At 42.5% G+C, this 23,920-nt stretch overlaps 1 long non-coding RNA gene and 1 other non-coding gene across 2 annotated transcripts in view; one reads left to right on the top strand and one right to left on the bottom strand.

The window, feature by feature from the left end:
- Positions 1-18,699, top strand: part of LOC138416904 (uncharacterized) — a 45,938-nt gene extending 27,239 nt beyond the window's left edge. The window contains exons 3-8 of the long non-coding RNA XR_011247876.1: positions 2,601-2,765; positions 6,580-6,812; positions 8,841-8,950; positions 16,736-16,878; positions 17,331-17,422; positions 18,608-18,699. This is a non-coding gene — a long non-coding RNA (uncharacterized lncRNA). The remainder of the gene's footprint in view (positions 1-2,600; positions 2,766-6,579; positions 6,813-8,840; positions 8,951-16,735; positions 16,879-17,330; positions 17,423-18,607) is intronic.
- LOC138417961 (U6 spliceosomal RNA) lies at positions 16,011-16,117 on the bottom strand. The gene has a single exon (XR_011248372.1). It is a non-coding gene; the product is annotated as a U6 spliceosomal RNA (small nuclear RNA).
- Positions 18,700-23,920: the final 5,221 nt, after the last annotated feature.

Raw genomic sequence — 23,920 nt, 5'->3', positions numbered from 1 at the left:
CCTATTTGTGCCCCCTTCTGCTTCCCTCTCCCCTACATGTCTTGTCTTCAGCCCATAAAATAATCCTGGACATAATAGAAACTCCATACACAATGGATGGAAGGAGGGAGGAAGAGAGACAGATAGATAAACAGATGGATGGGTAGCGAGTTCCATTAAAGAGTGTTCTGCTCCTTTTGGGGGCACTCAAACATTATTTATTATTGAGTTAACCTTGAAAAAGAGGCCAGCTTTCCAAGGCTGAAATGAATGTGAAGATTAGCTATCATCTCTGCAATTCTTGATAAGAGACATGGAATGCCTAGTCTCAACTTTATATATGGACTTGACTCTAGTTTCTACTAAGACTTATTTAAAACCTGGAATAAATTATTTTAAAAACTACTGCACATAATAGGGTCACATCCACCATTTGCTGGATATGTAGGATTGGCCATAATGCCATGAAAATGGAAAGTACAGAATACTTTTTAAAAAATGTATTAATCTGGCTGCACCAGGTGTCAGTTGCAGCACGTGGAATCCAGTTCCCTAACCGGGGATCAGACCCTGGACCCCTGCACTGAAAGCATAGAATCTTAGCCACTAGACCACCAGGGAAGTCCCCAGGACAAATACTTAATGCTTTATTGAATCTTAAAGGCTATTTAGGGCACACCAATATACTATTAGTCATTGTGTTCCCTTTATATATTTAGTTAAATCATAAGAATGGAGGGAAAACAGAAGCATATCATGAAAAAAATAAGCAAAGTGCCAACTGGAATTTCTGTAGCCTTCATACAACTTGCATATGCAGACTCCCAGAGCTCCTTCAGTTCAGTTCAGTTCAGTCACTCAGTCGTGTCTGACTCTTTGTGACCCCATGAATCACAGCACACCAGGCTTCCCTGTCCTTCACCAACTCCCGGAGTTTACCCAAACTCATGTCCATTGAGTCGGTGATGCCATCCAACCATCTCATCCTCTGTTGTCCCCTTCTCCTCCTGCCTTCAATCTTTCCCAACATCAGAGTCTTTTCAAATGAGTGAGCTCTTCGCATCAAGTGGCCAAAGTAATGAAGTTTCAGCTTCAACATCAGTCCCTCCAATAAACACCCAGGACTGATCTCCTTTAGGATGTACTGGTTGGATCTCCTTGCTGTCCAAGGGACTCTCAAGAGTCTTCTCCAACACCAAAGTTCAAAAGCATCAATTCTTCAGCGCTCAGCTTTCTTTATAGTCCAACTCTCACATCCATACATGACTACTGGAAAAACCATAGCCTTAACTAGATGGACCTTTGTTGACAAAGTAATGTCTCTGCTTTTTAATATGCTGCCTAGGTTGGTCATAACTTTCCTTCCAAGGAGTAAGCATCTTTTAATTTCATGGCTTCAATCATCATCTGCAGTGATTCTGGAGCCCAGAAAAATAAAGTCAGCCACTGTTTCCACTGTTTCTCCATCTATTTTGCCATGAAGTGATGGGACCAGATGCCATGATTTTAGTTTTCTGAATGGAGCTTTAAGCCAACTTTCCACTCTCCTCTTTCATCAAGAGGCTCTTTAGTTCTTCTTTACTTTCTGCCATAAGGGTGGTGTCATCTGCCTATCTGAGGTTATTGATATTTGTCCCAGCAATCTTGATTCCAGCTTGTGCTTTCTCCAGCCCAGCGTTTCTCATGATGTAATCTGCATATAAGTTAAATAAGCAGGGTGACAATATACAGTCTTGATGTACTCCTTTTCCTATTTGGAATCAGTCTGTTTTTCCATCTCCAGTTCTAACTGTTGCTTCCTGACCTGCATACAGGTTTCTCAAGAGGCAGGTCAGGTGGTCTGGTATTCCCATCCCTTTTAGAATTTTCCACAGTTTATTGTGATCCACACAGTCAAAGACTTTGGCATAGCCAGAGTTCTTTAGGAAGTTCCAAAGTCTTATCTGAAGCTTACTTTCCCCATTTGCAAGGGGAGAATATTAATTATACTACCCTTCAGGTTGTGACAAGGATGGTTAATAGGTGCTTGATAAATATTAGTTGACTTGGATTCTGTCTGAATTAACATTTAAAAAAAAAAGAAAGAAAGAAAGAAAAAGGGATACCCAAAGCCAGTGCTCTGTGAGAACCTGAAAGGATGGGATGGGGAGGGAGGTGGAAGTGATGTTCAGGTTGGAGGGGACACATGTATACCTATGGCCAATGTATGGCAAAACCATCATAATGTTGTATTTATCCTCCAATTAAAAAAAATAAAATTCCTGCCTGGTTAGGAAGCACTTCAGGTAAGAGGTAACTTGGTTGTGATTCAGAGGAAAAGGATCAAAAAGAAACTACTTGTGAATTCCAGGCCTGGTTTATCTAGTTAAAATTATGTTTGCTCTGATTCATTCATGAATGAATCCATGAATCCACTTCCCCAGTGGCTCAGTGGTAAAGAACCCATCTGCAGTGCAGAGAAGTGGGTTCGATTCCTGGTTCAGGAAGATCCCTTGGAGGAGATGCATGGCAACCCACTCCAGAAAAAAAAAAAATAAGTTCTCTCAGTATCAGGGTGATGGCTCAAAACCTAGAGAAAGTGGACATGTAAACTGAATAGTTTTTTAACATTGTTTTTCCAGGTGAGCTGGCATTGGAAGAATTTAACTGAACTGGATCAGCTCTGGATGCTAAAATGTTTGCGGTTTAACTGGTACATCAATGTCTCCCCAACTGCCTATGAGCAGGGTGTATGGAAGAAGCATTATATTCAAATGGTGAAAGAACTCCATGTTACCAAGCCCAAGGTAAATTTGGAAAAAGAAGAGTTACTAACATCAGCTACTCAGGAATTCTAGAACTAAGTTGGAGAAGGCCATTTGTTCAAAAGAAATATACCATGACTTCAAAATTCCCTTGTTCTAAGAACTTAACAGCTCTTTTCAAGATATCCATGTTAGTTGAAAGTCATCTGACTCTCACAAACCACAGTTCCACCCAAGTTATGACTTGGAGCTCCTCATTCTCTCCAGATTCCTGGATTTCTGTGTCTCTGATGCCTACAGTACACAATTCTGACACTGGGATTCTGTGGGTAATATGCAGTATTTATTACCTATGGGTCATCAAATTTTACTTAACTAATTCAAATTTTCTGTGATTCTACCAGGCAAACTGAAGTTTATGTTTCTATCATTAATAAAGAAAAGTTTGCAAAAAATTAGTAATTAGGAAAGGGCATAATGGGCATATTAAAGTTCTTTTCACTTTAGATACTAGCAATGTAAAGTCCTTACATGGAATCATAAACAGTAAATAGTATGAGCATAAATGTTTCTAGTGGTTTTCTATGCATTGTAACCAATGTTTATGTTCATTCTTATAGTCACAGTTAATTAGATAACTTATGGGAAAATTTTATGAGCTTTTTCTTTGTGGCATGAGCTATATACATGCAGAGCTGTGCATTGTTTTGTATAATAGAAGAGTTCCTGAAAATTATGTGTAAATTACAATTTTTAAATTATTTTTAAAACCACAGTGATTTTTTTTAATAGAAAAGGTACAGTGAGTCCTTTTTGAACTGAAGAATCCTTTTGAAATATGAATAGTTGGCTCTTAACATGCTCATTTGCGTTTCATTTTATTGTGTATTTGCTTGAAGTAGAAACCCTCTACATTTAATATAGTAATAAACTGCATAATTAATATTGTTATAATTACAATGATAAAAGCAGTCTTTCTGATTTCAATGATGGCTGTTCTTCATGAGAATTTCTTTTGGAAAGAAAAATGTAAAGTGCAGTGATGGAAGAGTTATTTTAAAAATTGCAATAGCTATGACTCCTTTTATCACAAGGCTTTCCTTAACTCTCATTCAAAGTCACTCATAGGCAGGGAAAGGCTTCAATAGCTGAAGCGTGGGCTATTCTGGGGCAGAGGAGAGAAAAGTGATTAACCAGGTTGTAGAAAAAAGGTTTTGATTTTAATACTTGGTCTTCAACAATAATTCTTTTTCCAGAAACTATTTATGCACTTCCCTGGTGGCTCAGACGGTAAGGAATCCACCTGCAATGCAGGAGATGCAGGTTTGATCCCTGGGTCAGGAGGATCCCCTGGAGAAGAGAATGGCTACCCACTCCAGTATTCTTGCCTGGAGAATCCCCATGGTTGGAGGAGCCTGGTGGGCTACAGTCCATAGGATCATAAAGCGTCGGACATGACTGAGCAACTAACACACACATATTTTAAAATGATGAATAATTCTGATACAAGAAAATTGCCACATTGTTGCTTAGTATTTAATTTCTTTAGGGAGTACTTTGTTATAGTAAATTTCAGTTTTTCTATTAAAGAAAAAATTGGCAAATTAAACCCAGTAAGATATAAAAAAAAGAATAATACATGATGACCAAGTGGGATGTATCCAAGGAGAGTAAGGTTGGCATAATATTTAAAAATCAGTCCATGTAATTCACAGACTAGAAGAGAAAAGATGTCTGGTCATTTCAATATATGCAAACAAAAGTATTTAAAATTTTTTCAACATTTGAGATTTTAAAAAGGCTCAAACAGCTTTGGGTAAAGGGAACAAAGTTTTTCTTTACTTAACAGAAAGTCATCAGTTTTCATTATTATCTATTCTGTTAATGGTCAAATATTTTGTACTTTTCAGAATTAATGATGTTTATTTAGGTATATAGTTACTAGCATTCATGCCTAAATTTTCTCCCCTGAAAATGCTTTTTTATCCAGCAAAAATAGATTTCATTCAATATAAACTCAGAAAAATGAAGTGAATGTCCATCTTATTTTATTTATTTTATTTTTTTGGCCACCCCGTGTGACTTGCGCTCTTAGTTCCCTGACCAGGGATCGAACTCCTGCTCCTCGGCAGTAGAAGTGTGGAGTCCTAACCACTGGACCCCCAGGGGATTCCTTGAATGTCCACTTTAAGTGAGATCTGCACTGTGCTGTGCTTAGTTGCTCAGTTGTGTCCAGCTCTTTTCAACCCCATGGCCTGTAGCTCACCAGGCTCCTCTGTCCATGGGGATTCTCCAGGCAAGAGTACTGGAGTGGGTTGCCAGGACTCACACAAAACACTGAATACTAATCTAGTAATGAGCCATCAATTATATAAAAGTAAAATGTCTTCTTACTCTACTACTTACAATCACTCACTAAATCAGTAAATATGTATGAAATACTGTTATATGCTAGCTGCTAAGGCTACAATGGTCTTAACCCCACTTTCTGGGAGCCTAGTCTATGGACCAGAACACAGACAAACAGATAGTTACCACATTGAATACGAAGTACTATCTTGTAAGAGAAATATATACAAAGAAAGATCAGTTGAAACAAGGATAAGAAACTAACTGATTCTGCTTGGAGGAACTTGGGGAATTTTTAAATTTTCACAAACAATTTAAGCAAACCAATTTACTGAGCAAAGCTTCCCTAATCTCTTAAAGAATAAAAATTAAGCCTTTAATGGCTTCTCAACATAGCAGTACCTGTTCCCTTAGGCTACAACCGCATAAAAACCCTTATGAATTTTATATATAAGAAAACCAGACTTTCATTTTGGGCAATTAAAAAATAGACTTTCAAAAAAAAAAGACTTTCATTTCCCAATTCTTTAGAAATGGCTGAAGTTTTGATAATTGATAAAATCTATAGTTTACCCCTACATGATGGAAATTGTCTCTGTGTTTTAGATAGGGAGAACAGGGTACTGTTTTTAAGAACGTATATTTTTATGAACAAACTAACTTCAGTTGTGGAATAACTGTATAATGATATTGTAGGAGAGGTGGCGATACAGGATAGAGAAGTTCATTGTGTGCACTTGAAGCTGGAGAGTCCTGGATTCAAATTCTGACCCTGGGTCTTACTGCTTATGTCTTCATAGTAGTAATGGAAAAATTAATCACTTTATCCTACCTTCAGTTTTCTCTTCTGTAAAATGGAAGCAGTTACGATTACCTCTTAAAGTTATTATGAAGGTTAAATAAAGTAATGTAGGAATGGGACTTTCCTGGTGGTCTAATGGTTAAGACACTGCGCTTCCAGTGTAAGGGGTGCAGGTTCGATCCCTGGTAGGGGGAACGAAGATCCAGCATGCCTCACTGTATAACCCCGCTCAAAAAATAATAATGCAGGAATACTTCCTGAGACGGTGCCTGGCACATACAAGTACCTCTGGGTTGGTGGCTGCTGTGATCACTGCCACCATTATCAGTGCAATCATGGTGATGATGATAATGATGATTTTTTTAAAAGCATTTATTTACTTATTCATTTTTGGTTGCAAAGGGTCTTCGTTACTGCCCTTGGGCATTCTCTAGTTGCAGTGAGCAGAGGCTATTCTTTACCTTCCATGCTCAGGATTCTTATTGCAATGGCTTTTCTTGTTGCAGAGCACAAACTCTAGAGCACTGGCTCAGTGGTTGTGGCACACGGGCATGTGGAATCTTCCTGGACCAGGGATTGAACCAGTGTCCTCTGCATTGGCAGGCAGATTCTTAGTCACTAGACCACCAGGGAAGTCCATGTTCTTTGTTTTACTTTTGTTATTATTATACTGTTTTGAGAACAGAAATAATTTTCTCCTTCTAGACACCTCCGAAAGATGGGTTTGTGATCACGGATGTTCAACCTATTAGAAGCAGTTCTCCAGGGGGAAAGCTGTCTTCTTCATCTGCTTTCCGATCCTCTTCCTCTTTAAGAAAGAAGAACCACCCAGGGGAGAAAGAACTCCCACCGTGGAGGTCTTCTGACAAGCATCCAACTGATATCATTTGCTTCAATTACCTGGACAATAGTGACCCCATTGAACACAGCTGGCAAGGGTAAGAACTGTGCCCTTCTCCACTTCTTTCCTTTTAGAAACAATTTACTGGCACTTTGGTCTATGAAAAGATGAAAACAGAAGCTACTATGAAATACAAATGCTTTTCACTGGTGGTGGTGGTTTAGTCACTGAGTCATGTCAGACTCTGTGCAACCCCATGGACTGTGGCCCACCAGGCTCCTCTGTCCATGGGGGTTCTCCAGGCAAGAATACTGGAGTGGGTTGCCATTCTCTTCTCCAGGGGATCTTCTCAACCCAGGGATCAAAACTGCATCTGCTGCATTGCAGGTGGATTCTTTACTGCTCAGCCACCAGGGAAGCCCCAAGAAGCAAAAAGTGATTGAAAGTGAATGAACCTTTATTGGTAAATTTGACCTTTTATTTAGGATTTGTTTGCATTTTGTAGCTGTAATGCTTTTCTTACAGCTTCTTTTAATATTTTAATACCGCAGATTCCAATCCAGCACCATAGGGTTCATAACAGTCTTTTCTGTATTTGCACCTCCCTTCTGTGACATATATATGTGCATACATAATTTTGTACGGGCTTCCCTGGTGGCTCAGGACCCACCTGCAATGCGGGAGACCTGGGTTCCATCCCTGGGTTGAGAAGATCCCCTAGAGGAGGGCATGGTAACCCACTCCAGGATTCTTGCCTGGAGAATCCCCATGGACAGAGGAGGCTGGCGGGCTACAATCCATGGAGTCACAAAGAGTTGGACACAACTGAGCAACTAAGCACAGTGCAGCATAATCTTGTATAAAAAAATGTATTATATGAAGTATACACACAGAGTATACATTTACTTAACAAATCCTGGAAGTAATTTCTGAATTGCTAACTCATGTCATTGTCAAAACAAATCAATGTTTGTTTCTGGTTCATTTTGCCTTTAGCTTGAAGGTATATACTCATAATAATAATAATGTGAATCCATACTTTATCCTATTATATGCAATCACTTTATTTTTTTTTAATTTTAATTTTTTATTTTACTTTACAATACTGTATTGGTTTTGGCATATATTGACATGAATCCGCCACGGGTGTACATGAGCTCCCAAACATGAACCCCCCTCCCACCTCCCACCCCGTATCATCCCTCCGGATCATCCCCGTGCACCAGCCCCAAGCATCCTGCATCCTGCATAGAACATAGACTGGCGGTTCGTTTCTTACATGATAGTATACATGTTTCAATGCCATTCTCCCAAATCATCCCACCCTCTCCCTTTCCCTCAGAGTCCAAAAGTCTGCTCTACACATCTGTGTCTCTTTTATGCAATCACTTTAAAAAACAAATATTAATGTTAATACAAACAATAAGGTTACTGAAAACAGTTTAGGATGTCTTCGCCTGTGTTTTTGTCCTTAGGATATGTTCTACTAAGGCTGTTCAGACAAATGACTGTGTTAAAGTCCCATGAAGTTATTCCTTTGTGTGGGGTAACACCACCAGCTGTTTTTAGATTTTTGAAATCTTTTTTTCTTTTATTTCATAATTTTGAAATGGTTCCAAAGTCAAATATACAAAACAAAGTGTATCTGGAGAAGTCTCCAATACTGTTCCCTGTCCCTAATTGGATCACAGGGGAATCCTACAGATAGGTAAACTATTTTTTAAAATGTCCCTACATTTAAAAAATCATAAAGGAGGGGAAGTGGGGCGGATGAAAAAAATATAAACAAATACAGACACATGCACCCCTTCCTGAAAGAAATGGTGTCTCACAATACATACCACTTTATCTCACTTTCTTTCTTCATGTAACAATATATCCAGGAGCTCAGTCCATAGGTATATGAAGAAATACTCTGGCCTCCTTTTAACAGCCCACAGTCCTCCATTGTGTGGATGTGTCAGAGTTTATTCAACCCCTTCACTATTGATAAACACTTGGCTTCTTTCCAACTGAGTGAAGATAATCTTTTAAACCGCAGGAACAACAAAATCAAATAGACAAAGAGCTATGCCAACCACCAAAGCTTTAAAATGATGTTTATAATTTTCCCAATGCTCTCCAGTTAACAGAAGAAGGAAAACACATGAAATGACCCCAGCTTTCAACCGACGGTCACATGATAAGAAAAATAAATCACAAGACAGATCTAAACTAAGAAAAGCATAGTCGCTGGTAAGTATTGCTTACAAAACATTCCCCTCCATAATGTTAATAAAAAATGCTGGATCTCTATAATCCTATTCTTGAGATTGATTTTTTTTTTTTTATGGGAACCATCAAGTAAATGGTTTAAATTCTGGTCTCTGACACTGACTGGCTAGCCGTGTGACCTGGAAGATGCCCTTTATTTAATCTCTCTGAGCCTCGTTTTTTTTAAAAGCTTGGATGGATTGATGTGTGTGAATCTGCTTTTGAAAACTATACAATATAAAGGAAGTATTATTATCATTGTTTCTTTCTTCTTCTGTGAGTCCTTTGGGGTCACAGAGGGAAGCCTATAGAAATTTCTTTGTAGAAATTACTTATCTGTAGAATGCAAGTTCCACTGACCTAAGAAAAAGGTATTGTGCTGTGCTTAGTTGCTCAGTTGTATCCAACTCTCTGCAGTCCCATAGACTGTAGCCCGCCAGGCTCCTCTGTCTGCAGAATTCTCCAGGCAAGAATACTGGAATGGATTGCCTTTTTCTATTCCAGGGGATCTTCCTGACCCAGGGATCAAGCCCATCTTCTCTTGCATCTCCTGCATTGGCAGGAGAATTCTTTACCACTGGCACCACCTGGCAAGCCCAAGAAAAGGATATTGAGTTGGCCAATAACTTGATTCTGATTTTTCCTTAACATCTTATGGAAAAACCCAAATGTTTTGGCCAGTCCAATATGTGTTCCATAGCTGTTCTGTCACCAAATAACTTCAGAAAAAAAAAAAAAAGAATTAAGAACTTTTCTTTCCCTAATTAAAAAAATGGCTAATTGACAACCTAATAAAGTCAGTGGTTGTGACTAGGGAGCATTATTATTTCAGAGCAGAATTTCCCAAATTCTGTACCCTGGTTCTGTACCCCCAGTAGATCCCTTTCAGTACACATGAGAGTCTTTGGAGCCAAGCAGAAGGAAATAAGGTTGGAATAAAAAGTTTCCATTAGTAGTAAAGATTTAGAAAAAGGCTGCAGATACACACTAAAGAAAAAATAATATAAAGTGGGTGTAATTGGGAGAAGGATAAGTGTGTACTCATGAATAAATCACTTTTATAGCTCTCCTTTAAAGCTTAATTACTTTCTGTTTCAATGCATTTTCAAGTGTTAGGTTCCAAAAAGAGAGAGAGAGATGAGCTTTTTGAAATAGGTTAGCCTATATTCTGAGGAGACAATCTGGTTGGACGGGATGAGACTTATCACAGACATATGTACCGAGGTCCAAGGGAATGAAGAAGCTTAAAATGGAACGGTAAAATTGTCAGTGAAAACCTTAATTGAGAAAAATAACTGTGAGGTTTATCACCCGAGCCACTCAGGCATGCGGCTGCCTAGTTGCCCAGCCCCTCCTCAGCCAGAAGTAGAAGAGAATCTGGGGGAGAACAGGGAGTTTGCAGGAAGATAAAAGTTGGTGACGTATGCTTACAAACTATGAGCTGCTGCTGCTGCTGCTAAGTCGCTTCATTCGTGTCCGACTCTGTGCGACCCCATCGACGGCAGCCAACCAGGCTCCCCCATCCCTAGGATTCTCCAGGCAAGAACAGAGGAGTGGGTTGCCATTGCCTTCTCCGACAAACTATGAGCACAATCAGATATTTCTCTTGCTTAAAAAACAAAACAAAAATCAAAGGCTAAACAGAAACCCTCCCTCTGGGTTTTTGACATTCACCATCTGTCACCCTCTAGCAGGGCTTGCTTAAGTTAAAATAGTCATAAATTAAAGACTTAAAAAGTTGTGCTCATTCAGGCTGAAAGGGAAACCAGGGCAAAGTAAACAAGGATGGAACACCATTAAGGTACAAGTAGGTGAAGTGTGCAATTATATGGATCTACTTGTGTGTGTTCTTTGCTCAGTCACGTCTGACTCTTTGCGACCCTGTGGACTGTAGCCCGCCAGGCTTCTCTGTCCATGGAATTCTCCAGGCAAGAATACTGGAGTGGGTTGGATCTTCCCACCCAGGGATTGAACCTGGGTCTCCTGCATTGCAGGTGGGTTCTTTACCATCTGAGCCACCAGGGAAGCATACTTGTGTGGTTTCTGTAAATATGCTAATTAGAATCACTATTTCTGCTTAATTATAATAAGGAGCATTAAGGCATAATTAAACCCTCCAAAAGTGAGCTGGGATGTTTGACTCCACGTTGGTGTCTATGATGTGCATGCATGCTCAGTCTTGTCTGGCTCTTTGCAACCCCATGGACCGTAGCCTACCAGGCCCCTCCTTTCCATGGAATTTTCCAGACAAGAATACTGCAGTGGGTTGTCATTTCCTACTCCAGGAGATCTTTCAGACCCAGGGATTGAACCCTAGTCTATTGCGTCTCCTGCGTTGGCAGGCAGAGTCTGTATCACTCTGCCACTGGGGGAGCCTTGTGGCTGTTCAGGCCGCAGGCTGCAGGTGGCTCAGGCCCCCTCCCTCCACTGCACCAGTCTGCCCGCCGCCCCCCCCCCCCGACCCTGCCCCGCCCCGCCCACCACACCCCGCCCTCGGAGGAAAGGAGCAACCTCCTGCATGAGGCAAGGTGATTGTGAAAATGAAATACTAGCTATGGGGCCTGAGACGAGAGGAACTGGGTTTTGAGGAGATTCATTTAGGGGACATAAAGAAAGTAAGGAGTAAATAAAATCTGACAATAAAATGGATAATGAAAGACCTACTGTACAGCACAGGGAACTCTGCTTAATGTTATGTGGCAGCCTGGGTGGGAGAGGGGTTTGGGGGAGAATGGCCGCATGAATACGTATTTCTGAGTCCCTTTGCTGTCCACCTGAAGCCATCACAACATTGCTAATCGGCTGTACTCCAGCGTAAAATAGAAAGCTGAAAACGAAACAGAGACAAGTGCAGCTGTGGAGAGAGTGTGGCAGACACAGCCCGGGTGGGATTAAAGTGGAGAAAATCACAGATTCATTAGATAGAAAATTCTTGCATCATTTAGACAGGTTTATCTAGGAAGATTCAGGAGAAACTCTTGCCTGGAAAATCCCATGGACGGAGGAGGCTGGTAGGCTGCAGTCTATGGGATCGCTAAGAGTCGGACATTTCACTTTCACTTTTCACTTTTCACTTTCCTGCATTGGCGAAGGAAATGGCAACCCACTCCAGTGTTCTTGCCTAGAGAATCCCAGGGACAGGGGGGCCTGGTGGGTTGCCGTCTATGGGGTCGCACAGAGTCGGACACGACTAAAGCGACTTAGCAACAGCAGCAGAGAAACAAGGGAGCAGGAAAAACTTAGGGGAGTGCCTTACAAAGCCAGGATGAGAAGGACAGATCACCAGCGCCCAGGGAGGACCTGAGGCCTGAGCACTGGCGTGCACCCTGCCCCTCAAAGTGGGAAGAGGAGTGTGACGCTAGGAGAGGTTAAAGCTTTGTGAGATGGGGCGGTTAGAAGAAAAAAAGCGTGAGTGTGAAGGACAAAGAACATTCCTTTGAATATCCCCAAACTTTTTGGCACTAGGGACCAGTTTCATGAAAGATAATTTTTCACATGAATTGGAGAAGGGGGGATGGTTTCAGGATGATTCAAGTGCATTACATTTATTGTGTACTTTATTTCTATTATTATTACATCAGCTCCACCTCACAGCTGGGCTTTGGGCTTCCCAGGGCTGGAATTGGGACCCAGCTGAGCTGACATCTTGTTTTTTCTTTCCTTTTTCCTACCAAGTTAAGTATAAAAACAAATACCTTTTTTGTTTCATGCTCAGCATTTTTTTCTTAAAGTTTAGAAATCCTCACTTTCCAGGTTTTGATTTAGCCAAGGATTTCAAAAAGCTTTCTGTTCACAGTGTTCAGCTAAATACAAGTAACAAAAACTTCTAATTGCCTGCTTACTCTAATTGCTTTAGATAAGAACTTATCTTGCCTGGTGCTCCTCCCCTTAACTCCAGAGTCTGTGGTTACCATCTTGACCTCCTTCCAGGATAACTTGATTCTTAATGTTCTGATTGTTTTTTAATAGTCTTTAAGCATTCTCCCAGCTATCTTGATTCCAGCTTGTGCTTCTTTCAGCCCAGCATTTCTCATGATATACTCTGCATATAAGTTAAATAAGCAGGGTGACAGTATACAGCCTTGACGTACTCCTTTTCCTATTTGGAACCAGTCTGTTGTTCCACGTCCAGTTCTAACTGTTGCTTCCTGACCTGCATATAGATTTCTCAAGAGGCAGGTCAGGTGGTCTGGGATTCCCATCTCTTGAAGAATTTTCCACAGTTTGTTGTGATCCACATAGTCAAAGGCTTTGGCATATTCAATAAAGCAGAAATAGATGTTTTTCTGGAACTGCCTTGCTTTTTCCATGATCCAGCAGATGTTGGCAATTTGATCTCTCGTTCCTCTGACTTTTGTAAAACCAGCTTGAACATCTGGAAGTTCATGGTTCACATATTGCTGAAGCCTGGCTTGGAGAATTTTGAGCATTTTTGAGAATTTTGAGCATGTGAGATGAGTGCAGTTGTGCGGTAGTTTGGGCTTCCCTGGTGGCTCAGAGGTTAAAGCGTCTGCCTGAAATGCGGGAGACCCGGGTTCGATCCCTGGGTCGGGAAGATCCCCTGAAGAAGGAAATGGCAACCCACTCCAGTACTCTTGCCTGGAGAATCCCATGGAGGGAGGAGCCTGGTAGGATTCAGTCCATGCGGTCCCAAAGAGTTGGACATGACTGAGTGACTTCACTTTCACTTTCACTTGAGCATTCTTTGGCATTGCCTTACTTTGGGATTGGAATGAATCAGTGGTCACTGCTGAGTTTTTCAAATTTGCTGGCATATTGAGTGCAGCACTTTCACAGCATCATCTTTCAGGATTTGCAATAGCTCAACTGGAATTCCATCACCTCCACTAGCTTTGTTCATAGTGATGCTTTCTAAGGCCCACTTGACTTTACATTCCAGGATGTCTGGCTCTAGGTGAGTGATCACACCATCGTGATTATCTTGGTTGTGAAGATCTTTTTTGTACAGTTCTTCTGTGTATTCTTGCCACCTCTTCTTAATATCTTCTGCTTCTGTTAGGTCCATACAATTTCTGTCCTTTATCGAGCCCATCTCTGCATGAAATTTTCCGTTGGTATCTATGAAAATGAAAGAGGAGAGTGGAAAAGTTGTCTTAAAGCTCAACATTCAGAAAACAAAGATCATGGCATCTGGTCCCATCACTTCATGGGAAATAGATGGGAAAACAGTGGAAACAATGTCAGACTTTATTTTTTGGGGCTCCAAAATCACTGCAGATGGTGACTGCAACCATGAAATTAAAAGACTCTTACTCCTTGGAAGAAAAGTTATGACCAACCTAGATAACATATTGAAAAGCAGAGACATTACTTTGCCCACAAAGGTCCATCTAGTCAAGGCTATGGTTTTTTTCAGTGGTCATGTGTGGATGTGAGAGTTGGACTGTGAAGAAAGCTGAGCACTGAAGAATTGATGCTTTTGAACTGTGGTATTGGAGAAGACTCTTGAGAGTCCCTTGGACTGTAAGGAGATCCAACCAGTCCATTCTGAAGATCAGTCCTGGGTGTTCTTTGGAAGGACTGATGCTAAAGCTGAAACTCCAGTACTTTGGGCACCTCATGCGAAGAGTTGACTCATTGGAAAAGACTCTGATGCTGGGAGGGATTGGGGGCAGGAGGAAAAGGGGACGACAGAGGATGAGATGGCTGGATGGCATCACCAATTTGATGGACATGAGTTTGAGTGAATTCTGGGAGATGATGATGGACAGGGAGGCCTGGCATGCTGCGATTCATGGGATCGCAAAGAGTTGGACACGACTAAGCAACTGAATTCAACTGAAGCTTCCTCACTTTTTCCCCTCTATCTGAATTAAGAGAGGAGGAGAAAGGAGTATTCTCTAAAGCGATTTATGGTTCATGTCTAAGAAAAAACAGTGGTTTAAGAATTGGGAAACTCCAGGTTCTGGCCTTTGCTCTCCTGTTGACTAGCAGACACTCAAGCTATTTCTAAAATAAGTTAGAATTGCATCTTTTTTTTTTAATAATTGAGTTTTCTTTTAAATATTTATTTTATTTATTAAATATTTATTTCAGTGCACTGGGTCTTAGTTGCAGCACATAAGATCTTCAGTCTCCCTTGTGGCATGTGGGATCTACTTCCCTGACCAGGGATTGAACCCACACCCTCTGCATTGGGAGCACAGAAAGTCCCTGAAATACCTCTTTAATGTCTCTTCCAGGCTAAAGTCTGAATCTCTGGACCCTCATAGTTTCCCACCACATTTACTCTCTGCTTTCCCCTAATACCTAAAAAGAACCCAGTGTATTCATGAATCCTAATTCTAAATCACTAAAAACTGGTTTCTGTCTCCTTTTTTTCCCTTTGAATTTTAGAAAACCTAATTAATTAAAATTGAAGAATTTATAAAACATAGTTTATACAGTGGTTTTCTTGCAAACAGTCTTTAATAGAGTTCTTTCAAATTCTGACAAATATACTAGGTGTTTGGTTTGGATGTGCAGATCTAAAAATATATATAGGAGAGATTTTTAATTACTTAGTTCAAACCATTAAATTCCTGAGAATTCCATCTGGAAGAAAGAATAAGAAAGAATATGGGGGACTTCCCTGATGGTCCAGTGGCTAAGACACTAGTCTCAATGTAGGGGGCCTTGGTTTGATTCCTGGTCAGGAAACTGGATTCCACATGACACAGTGAAGACCTGAAGAAGCCAAATAAATAAATAAATAAAATTTAGGAGCAAAACAACAATATTTTTTTTTTAAGAAAAATGGAATATGGGCTTTTCAGTCTGAGAGACCTGGCCTTTTTTTTTCTTTTTCATGGTAGCAAGCAAACAGGATTTATTTCAGAGAGAAAGTACTAAACTCTCAGCATAGACACTGAGAGGAGGTAAAGTGCCCCAGACCAGGCCTTTGCAGTGCAACTTTAAATAAGTTACTTAACCTCTCTGAGCCTCAATCTTTAAAAAATGTTCCCTGTTTTATTCATGCTTTTTAAACATTATTTTTAATTGGAGGAAAATCACTTTACAATGTTGTGATGGTTTCTGCCATAAAAATATGAAATGCTTCACCAATTTGCATGTCATCCTTGAGCAGGGGCCATGCTAATCTTCTTTGTATCATTCCTATTTAAGTATACATGCTGCCAAAATGGGCACTGAGCCTCAATTTCTTCATCTATAAAATGGGAATAATGATACCTCCCTTGCAGGACTGTTGTGAGGATTACATGCCAGGTATATATTAAATACTCAATACATGTTCCTGTTCTCCTCCATTAAACACCATCTTATTATTTACTTTGCTCACCAAGAGCACACGCTTGGGCCTGAAAAAGCCTAGGTTCAATGCCTGATCCCACAATTTTAGCAGCTCAGTGATTTGGGACAAGTTGTTAACAATCTCGGAAGCACTATTTTCTCATCTGGAAAATGGAGTTAGCAACAACAGTGCCCAACTCCAGGAAGTGTTCATGAACTAGTGGCATCCATCAGAATCACATTAAATCACTGTCGAGACAGCAGGGATGCTGACAGAGTGCTAATGCTGAGTGGCTGCTGAGTTGCTGACGAGGGGTCAGCCAGGTGGCCAGGAGGAGGCTCCAACCTTCTCTTTCTCGATTTTACCTTTACTTTCCCCACTTTTCTTTTTTAAATATTTTTAATTGATTATTTTTTGGCTATGCTGCTGCTGCTAAGTCGCTTCAGTCGTGTCCGACTCTGTGCGACCCCATAGACGGCAGCCCACCAGGCTCCCCTGTCCCTGGGATTTTCCAGGCAAGAACACTGGAGTGAGTTGCCATTTCCTTCTCCAATGCATGAAAGTGAAAAGTGAAAGTGAAGTCGCCCAGTCATGTCCGACTCTTAGTGACCCCATGGACTGCAGCCCACCAGGCTCCTCCATCCATGGGATTTTCCAGGTAAGAGTACTGGAGTGGGGTACATTGCCTTCTCCGTATTTTGTGTGTGTGTGTGGGGGCTAAGGTGGGCCTTAATTGCGGCATGTGGGATCTTTCATTGCGGGGCGTGGGCTTCTCTCTAGATGTGGCCCCCAGGCTCCAGGAGTTGTGACTTGCAAACTTAATTGGGCTGTGGCTTGTGGGATCTTAGTTCCCCCACCAGGGATCAAACCCTCGTCCCCTGCGTTGGAAGGCAGATTCTTAACCTCTAGACCACCAGGGAAAGCCCCTCCTCGCTTTTCTTTGTCTTTCTCCTTTGTCTTCTCTCTCACAGTTTCTGCTGTGTGAAAAATGGTTGCATCCAGAGCGGTATGACATGTAACCCATATATTTTCTTTCCCTGCATGGTCTCCATAAATCTTGTGTCTGCATGACTCCTTCTCAGTGCTGGGTTTTTGATTCCACGCCCCCAGGTAGAATACTGTGTGTTGAACTCTGTGCCATGGATTTGGTGCTGTGCGCCCTGCTCTGCCTCTGATACCTCCAAGATGAAAAGACCTAATTGGTAAGAATCCTGGGGGCAAAATTAATTCTCAGGAAGGACCACGATTTAGCATCTTTGCATTTCTGTTTTACCTCTGAAAGAGCATAGTCTGCTTGTTCTGTCTTGTGGCCTCTTGTTTGATCATGCTATGCATAATAAATTAACATGGGATTTCCAACAGGAGTAATTCTACTTGCTTCTTTCCCTGAATATTTAGACTGGGGCAAAATGGCTTCTTGTTTTTACTTAAGAGTTAAACAAAAGGGACTTCCCTGGTGGTGCTGTGGTTAAGACTGTGCCTTCCAATGCAGGGGTTCAATCCCTGATGGGGGGACCAAGATCCCACATGCCTCACTGCTCAAAAACCAAAACAAAAACCAGAAGGAATATTGTAACAAATTCAATAAACAGCTTTTAAAATGGTCCACATCAAAAAAATTCTTAAAAAATATATATGTGTGCATATGTAGTCTATATGTATGTGCATGTGTATAACCCTTTGTACTAAATAGTTTGGCTTTTTACAGCAAACTACATTAGAAGCCAATTTTTTCAGACATGGATGCTTTGAAATGTAAATTCATAGCCTCTACTAACAAAGAACCATAGAAATTCTATGTCCTGTGCACATTTGGCGGCACACCCCGACTTTATGTCACCTATTTGGGAAGCTCGATGGTGCCATCATATAATCTTGGACTTAAATTTCAAAACCCTGTCTAGAATTTTCTGCTTGGCCTTTCCCCTAAAACTGATGGTTTTACTCCAGAGCTAAAGACAAATGAAGAACAAAAACAGGCCTGTGCTGTGTTATTTCTTGCTCACCTCTATTTCTCTGTTAAAAAAAATTTTTAAGGTATATATTTTTTAATGTGAACCAATGTTTTTTAATGGCCACATCATACAGCATGCAGGATCTTTAGTTGGGGCATGCAAACTCTTAGTTGTGTCATGTAGGATCTAGTTCCCTGACCAGGGATGGAACCCCAGCCCCTTTGCATTGGGAGCTCAGAGTCTTAGCCACTGGACCACCAGGGGAGTCCTAGACCCATTGTTTCTTGACTGCTTTCCCTTCGTTCCTGCAGTCCTTTCTTCCCTTAAGATCATTAATGACTGAGACCTGTTTAAGGGCAAGCATTGTGGCCAGGCTTAGATCACAAAATGTCTTGGACCAAAATGACGTCATGCTTGATTCTCTTTCTCCAGGGACCCCCTCCCCTATCTGCTTACAACACCCAATGTTGACATAAAAGAAATTTCTGGTATTTCAGCCAGATCATCAGATGCTCTGGACCAGACTCAAGCTGTCAGGTTTGTACCCTTTGTATATTTCCTCAGGCTTCCCAGGTGGCTCAAGTGGTAAAAAACCCACCTACCAGTGCAGGAGATACAGGCTTGATCCCTGGATCAGGAAGATCCCCTGGAGGAGGAAATGACAACCCACTCCAGTATTCTTGTCTGGAAAGTTCCATGGACAGAGGAGCCTGGCAGGCTACAATCCACAGGGTTGCAAAGAGTCAGACACAACTTAGCCACTGGACACACACACACACACGCATGTAATTCCCCATATTTTGTCTTTCCTCTTGCCATGATGGGCATTAAAGTCTTAAAATGAAGAAGGTCTACAAGCTTTCTTTCAGGGACAACCAGGAAGGGTGGTGGCTGACTAGCCCACTCAAGATGGCTGTTCCCTTGCTCTCTGTCCATCCCTTGCCCAACCAGTGCCTGCTTCATTTACACTTACTCTGGCCTTCCTACATACTTGCCTTAGGTGCCAGCTAGTGATTGTTCTTATCAAAGGGGCAGTGAGGGGTGTGCCCTTCTGTTGTTTTCCCTGGTAATCGATGAGCCCATCTGACATCGACTCCCCTGTAACTGGCCGTCTCCCCTCCACCAGGAGCAAAGCCTGCTGCCGCGTCCTGAAGGTGTCTGCTGCACAGAGTGGGGGGTCACTCTATGTAACTGGCAGTCTCCCCCTTCACATGGAGCAAAGCCTGCTGCCACGTCCTGAAGGTGTCTGCTGCACAGGGTGGGGGGTCGCTCTAGGACTTTGCTTCAGACACGGAAGCTCCCCATCTGTCAAACCACTGATGTCTCTGTTGCCTGATGCATCTGTGCATGCTAAGTCACTTCAGTCATGCCTGACACTTTGCAACTTTATGGGCTGTAGCCCGGCAAGCTCCTCTGCTTATGGGATTCTCCGGTCAAGAACACTGGAGTGGGTTGCCATTCCCTTCTCCAGGGGATCTGTCTGGCCCAGGGATCGAACCCCCATCTGCTGTGTCTCCTGCATTGCTAGTGGATTCTTCACTGCTGAGCCACTGGGGAAGCCCTCTGTTGCCCAATCCAGGCTTTCTTCAGTCTTGAAGCTGGGCAAATGCAGGCTTTGTAGGCCTGTGTGGTGCAGTCCAACAGGTGGGCATAAAGAGACCAGCTTCCAGAGCCCCTCAGGAAGGGGTGAGAAACTTGACAGTTTGGGGAGGTGGTGACAGTTACCAAGAGGAGAGGTAGTGGGGCGGGAGAGTCCCTGGGACCTGCCAGGGTGGAAAAGGAGAGCTTGAGAGGAGCCTGCCTGGGCCTGTGGATCTCCCTGGGGGGACTTAGGAGAAAGGGTTCCTCAAATACAGTGATAAATATACTTTGCGCTGCAATAGGATTCCATTCGAAACTGTTACAGCCGAGGTATTATGAGTCCATTCTTGTGTCACAGAGAGCTAGGCTGTTCCTCCATTTGGAAGGTATTATTTTATTTTCCTTGTTCCTAAAATAGCTTCTGTTTGTTCTCTTACCTTGTGCTAATCTTAGAGCAACATGAAAATGCTGACTGTATGCAGATCTTGAAACAACACTGAAAACTTCCAACATGGGAAAACAATTAATTCCCACTCCTTCCCCCTTTCCTCTTGGATTACAACGACTGGCTGTGTTTAACCCTAGTTTTGCCTACTCTTTCCCAGAAAAGTCACAGCTAACATGCATGGATCTACTAGCAGGAGCATAGATTCAGGAGGGTGTGGGATTCCAGCTTAATTCTCTGGGGGCTGATGTCTCATCAGAGAACTAGTCCTGAAGAGCATATGTTCAGTACTAAGCTAAGTTTGGGGGTCTGGATGATAATGGCTTCAGGAATGCAGCTGAGACAAAAATCCCTGAGGGTTGAAACACTCAAGCTTCTTGGAGAAGGTGGGCCTCCAAGGATAGATGTAGAGAAGGAGTAAAGAGAGCCAGTGAATAAGTCAGAGAAAAACAAATATTGTATATTAACGCATGTATGATATGCATTATGGTCTGTATGACCAAAGTCACGACCAAAGTGACTTAGCCTGCACACACCACACATATATACAGAATCTAGGAAAACAGTACTGATAAACCTATTTACAGAGAAGAAATGGAGATGCAGATGTAGGGAATGGACTTGTGGACACGGCAGGGGAAGGAGAGGCTAGGACAAATTGAGAAAGTAGCATTTATGTACATACACTCACTCACTCTCAAAGTCACTCAAATGTGTCTGACTCTTTGAGACCCCATGGACTGCAGCCCGCCAGGCTCCTCTATCTATGGGATTTTCCAGGCAAAAATACTGGAGTGGGTTGCCATTCCCTTCTCCAGGAGATCTTCCCAATCCAGGGATCAAACCTGAGTCTCCTGCATTGCAGGCAGATTCTTTTGAACCACCAAGGAAGCCCCATGTATGCTCGTAACTTGTGGGAGGCTGCTATATCACACAGGGAGCCCAACTTGGAGCTCTATGATGACATAGAGGGGTGGAATGCGGGGGGAGGGAGGCTCAAAAGGGTAGGGGGATATATATATATATATATATATCTCATTATGACTGATTAACTTTGATGTATGGCAGAGAGCACCACAACATTGTAAGGCGATTATCCTCCAATTTTAAAAATATATATAGAGAGAAACAGGCAGGTGGAGGGTGCAGGTGAAACCAGCCTGTGTGGGGTATCTCTGTGGAGGAAGAGGGACCCAGTTCACTGGAGACAGCAGTCATGGCTGGAGCAATTTCTGATTCAGTGAAAGCCTACAGTAGGAGTTTCCTCAGATTAATGGAAACCCTGTGTATTGCAAACATATCCATCAGAGCATTAGAGGATGCTAACGGATGACCTGACTCCTGGGACCTGCCTGCTGAATATGAAGGGGGGGACCATGTTCAGAGAGGCTCAGCCTCTGTACATCTGCTTGCTCTCCTGTGTTGCTCTGCCCAGTTGGGGCCGAGATAAGGGTGCACGTGCCCCCTCCTGCTCCCTGTAAACTCAGCTTGTATTATGTCTTTCTCTCGCTCTCTTCTCCCTTCCTCTGCCTTTTCTGCTCACAGCCAGATGTTGAGAAGTCCTTTCTCGCTGTGAGTTTTGGATGGAATGTCCACCTGTGACATCAGTCTTTTGTGCGCATGCCCAGATTAGCAGGGAGGGTAAATGATGGGAACTCTATCAATACCCACCTGGTCTCAGGATCACGAGTCTCCAGACCCAGCCCTAACACCTTTTAGCTCCTTGAACGCTGGCATTTCAACTACCTGCTCTTCAGTTTCATTTATTTGTAAAACGGAGACATTAATACCTCCCTATCTACCTTACACAATTTCCTTGAGGCTCAAATGAAATATGGTTGTGAAAGTGCTTTGGAGACAAAGAAGTGTATTTATTAGGAGTAACTCAATACTTGACGGGTTGCATGAGGCAGAAGGTGGTAAAACTGGGACGTCTGAAGAAATCCCATCCCGTCCTATGATTTTATAAAATTGTTTTATATTACTTTGTCATTGGTTAGTGACTAGGTTGTGTCCGCCTCTTTTGCAACCCTGTGGACTGTAACCTGAATTCTCCAGGCAAGAACACTGAGGTGGGTTGACGTTCCTTTCTCCCAGGGATCTTCCCAACCCAGGAATTAAACCCACATTTCCTGCTTGGCAAGCGGATCCTTTATCACTGAGGCACTACAGAAGCCCTTTATACTCCTTAAATAAGTTGAATTAGATAGCTTTTTCTGCTGTTCTAACAACCCTCACTCTAGCAGTATCTTTTTTCCTCCCTCAATCTTAAATGCAGAACCCAGGGCCTCCCTACACGTTCCAGCTCACCTTGCTTGGCTTCCTCACCAGCCACTGGGCCTCCCAGCCACTGAAGCAGCAACAAAAACTCTCACACAGCATCTCCAGAGGCTCTCTGGACTTCAGTCATCACCCCAGGCCTTCCAGCATCAGCTGATGTAAAAAATGTGAAAAGATTTTTCCAAAAATGACAAGATGCTCTACACAGAGACTTGGATTTCACTTGGCTCCTCGCTTAGAAATGGCTTAGGAACCTTATTGTGAAAGCAAGTCCTGCAGTATTTCAGGAACAGGTATTCACAGCACAAACGTTGACATATTTATAAACTTAGCAATGTGATGATAGATACTATGGAGTGGATAAAGGGACATATGATAGTGTCCTTGCTGAGGTTGGCTGTATGAGACCAGGTCTGAGAAGGATATAACCAGCACATCCCCAAGGCTCCACAAGCGGTTTAGAGATGGGATAATTGACCATGGTGTCATAGTTTGCTGGGGCTGCTATAACAAAGTGTTAGTCCGTTTAGGCTGCTGTAACAAAAGTACCATTGATAACTGGGCTTCCCTGATGTCTCAGAGGTAAAGAAACAGCATGCGATGCAGGAGACTTGAGTTTGATCCCTGGATTGGGAAGATGCCCTGGAGAAGGAAATGGCAACCCACTCCAGTATTCTTGCCTGGGAAATCCCATGGACAGAGGAGCCTGGTGGGCTACAGCCCACAGGGTCACAGAGAGTTGGACACGACTGAGTGACTAAACCACCACCACCATTGATGAGTGGCTCAAAAACAACAGACATTTATTTTCTGGAGGCTGGGAAGTCCCAGATTAAGATGTGGGCAGGGTTGGTTTCTTCTGAGGCCTCTCTCCTTGGCTTGCAGATGGCTGCCTTCCCCACAGACTGTCTTCCTTCTCTGTTGATGTCCTAATCTTCTCTTCCTGTGTATACGCTAAGTTGCTCAGTTGTGTCCAACTCTTTGCCACCCCAAGGACTGTAGCCCACCAGCCTCCTCTGTCCATGGGATTCTCCAGGCAAGAATACTGGAATGGGTTGCCATGCCCTCCTCCAAGGTGATCTTCTGGACCCAGGGATCGAACCAACATCTCTTATGTCTCTTGCATTGGCAGGCAGGTTCTTTACCACTAGTGCCACCTGGGCCTCTTATTATATGGACACAAGTCAGATTGGATTAAGGCCCACCTGTATGACTTTGTTTAACTTTAATTACCTTTTTGAAGACACTCTCCTAAGACAGTCACATTCTGAGGTCTTGGGCGTTAGAACTTCAACGTAGGAATGGGGGGCAGGGGTTACAACTCAACCCTTAACTCACACTGTAGGCAAGGCACAGAGAATCAAGCCAAATGGAGAAGCCACTGGGAACTATTAACAGCAGAAGCCTCTATCATCCTTGGGCCTGGAGAAACAAAAGAG

Source organism: Ovis canadensis, chromosome 13 (genome assembly GCF_042477335.2).
Source record: "Ovis canadensis isolate MfBH-ARS-UI-01 breed Bighorn chromosome 13, ARS-UI_OviCan_v2, whole genome shotgun sequence".
Lineage (NCBI taxonomy): Eukaryota > Metazoa > Chordata > Mammalia > Artiodactyla > Bovidae > Ovis > Ovis canadensis.
Note: the sequence above shows the minus strand (reverse complement) of the source record. Positions and strands in the feature narration are given on the sequence as shown.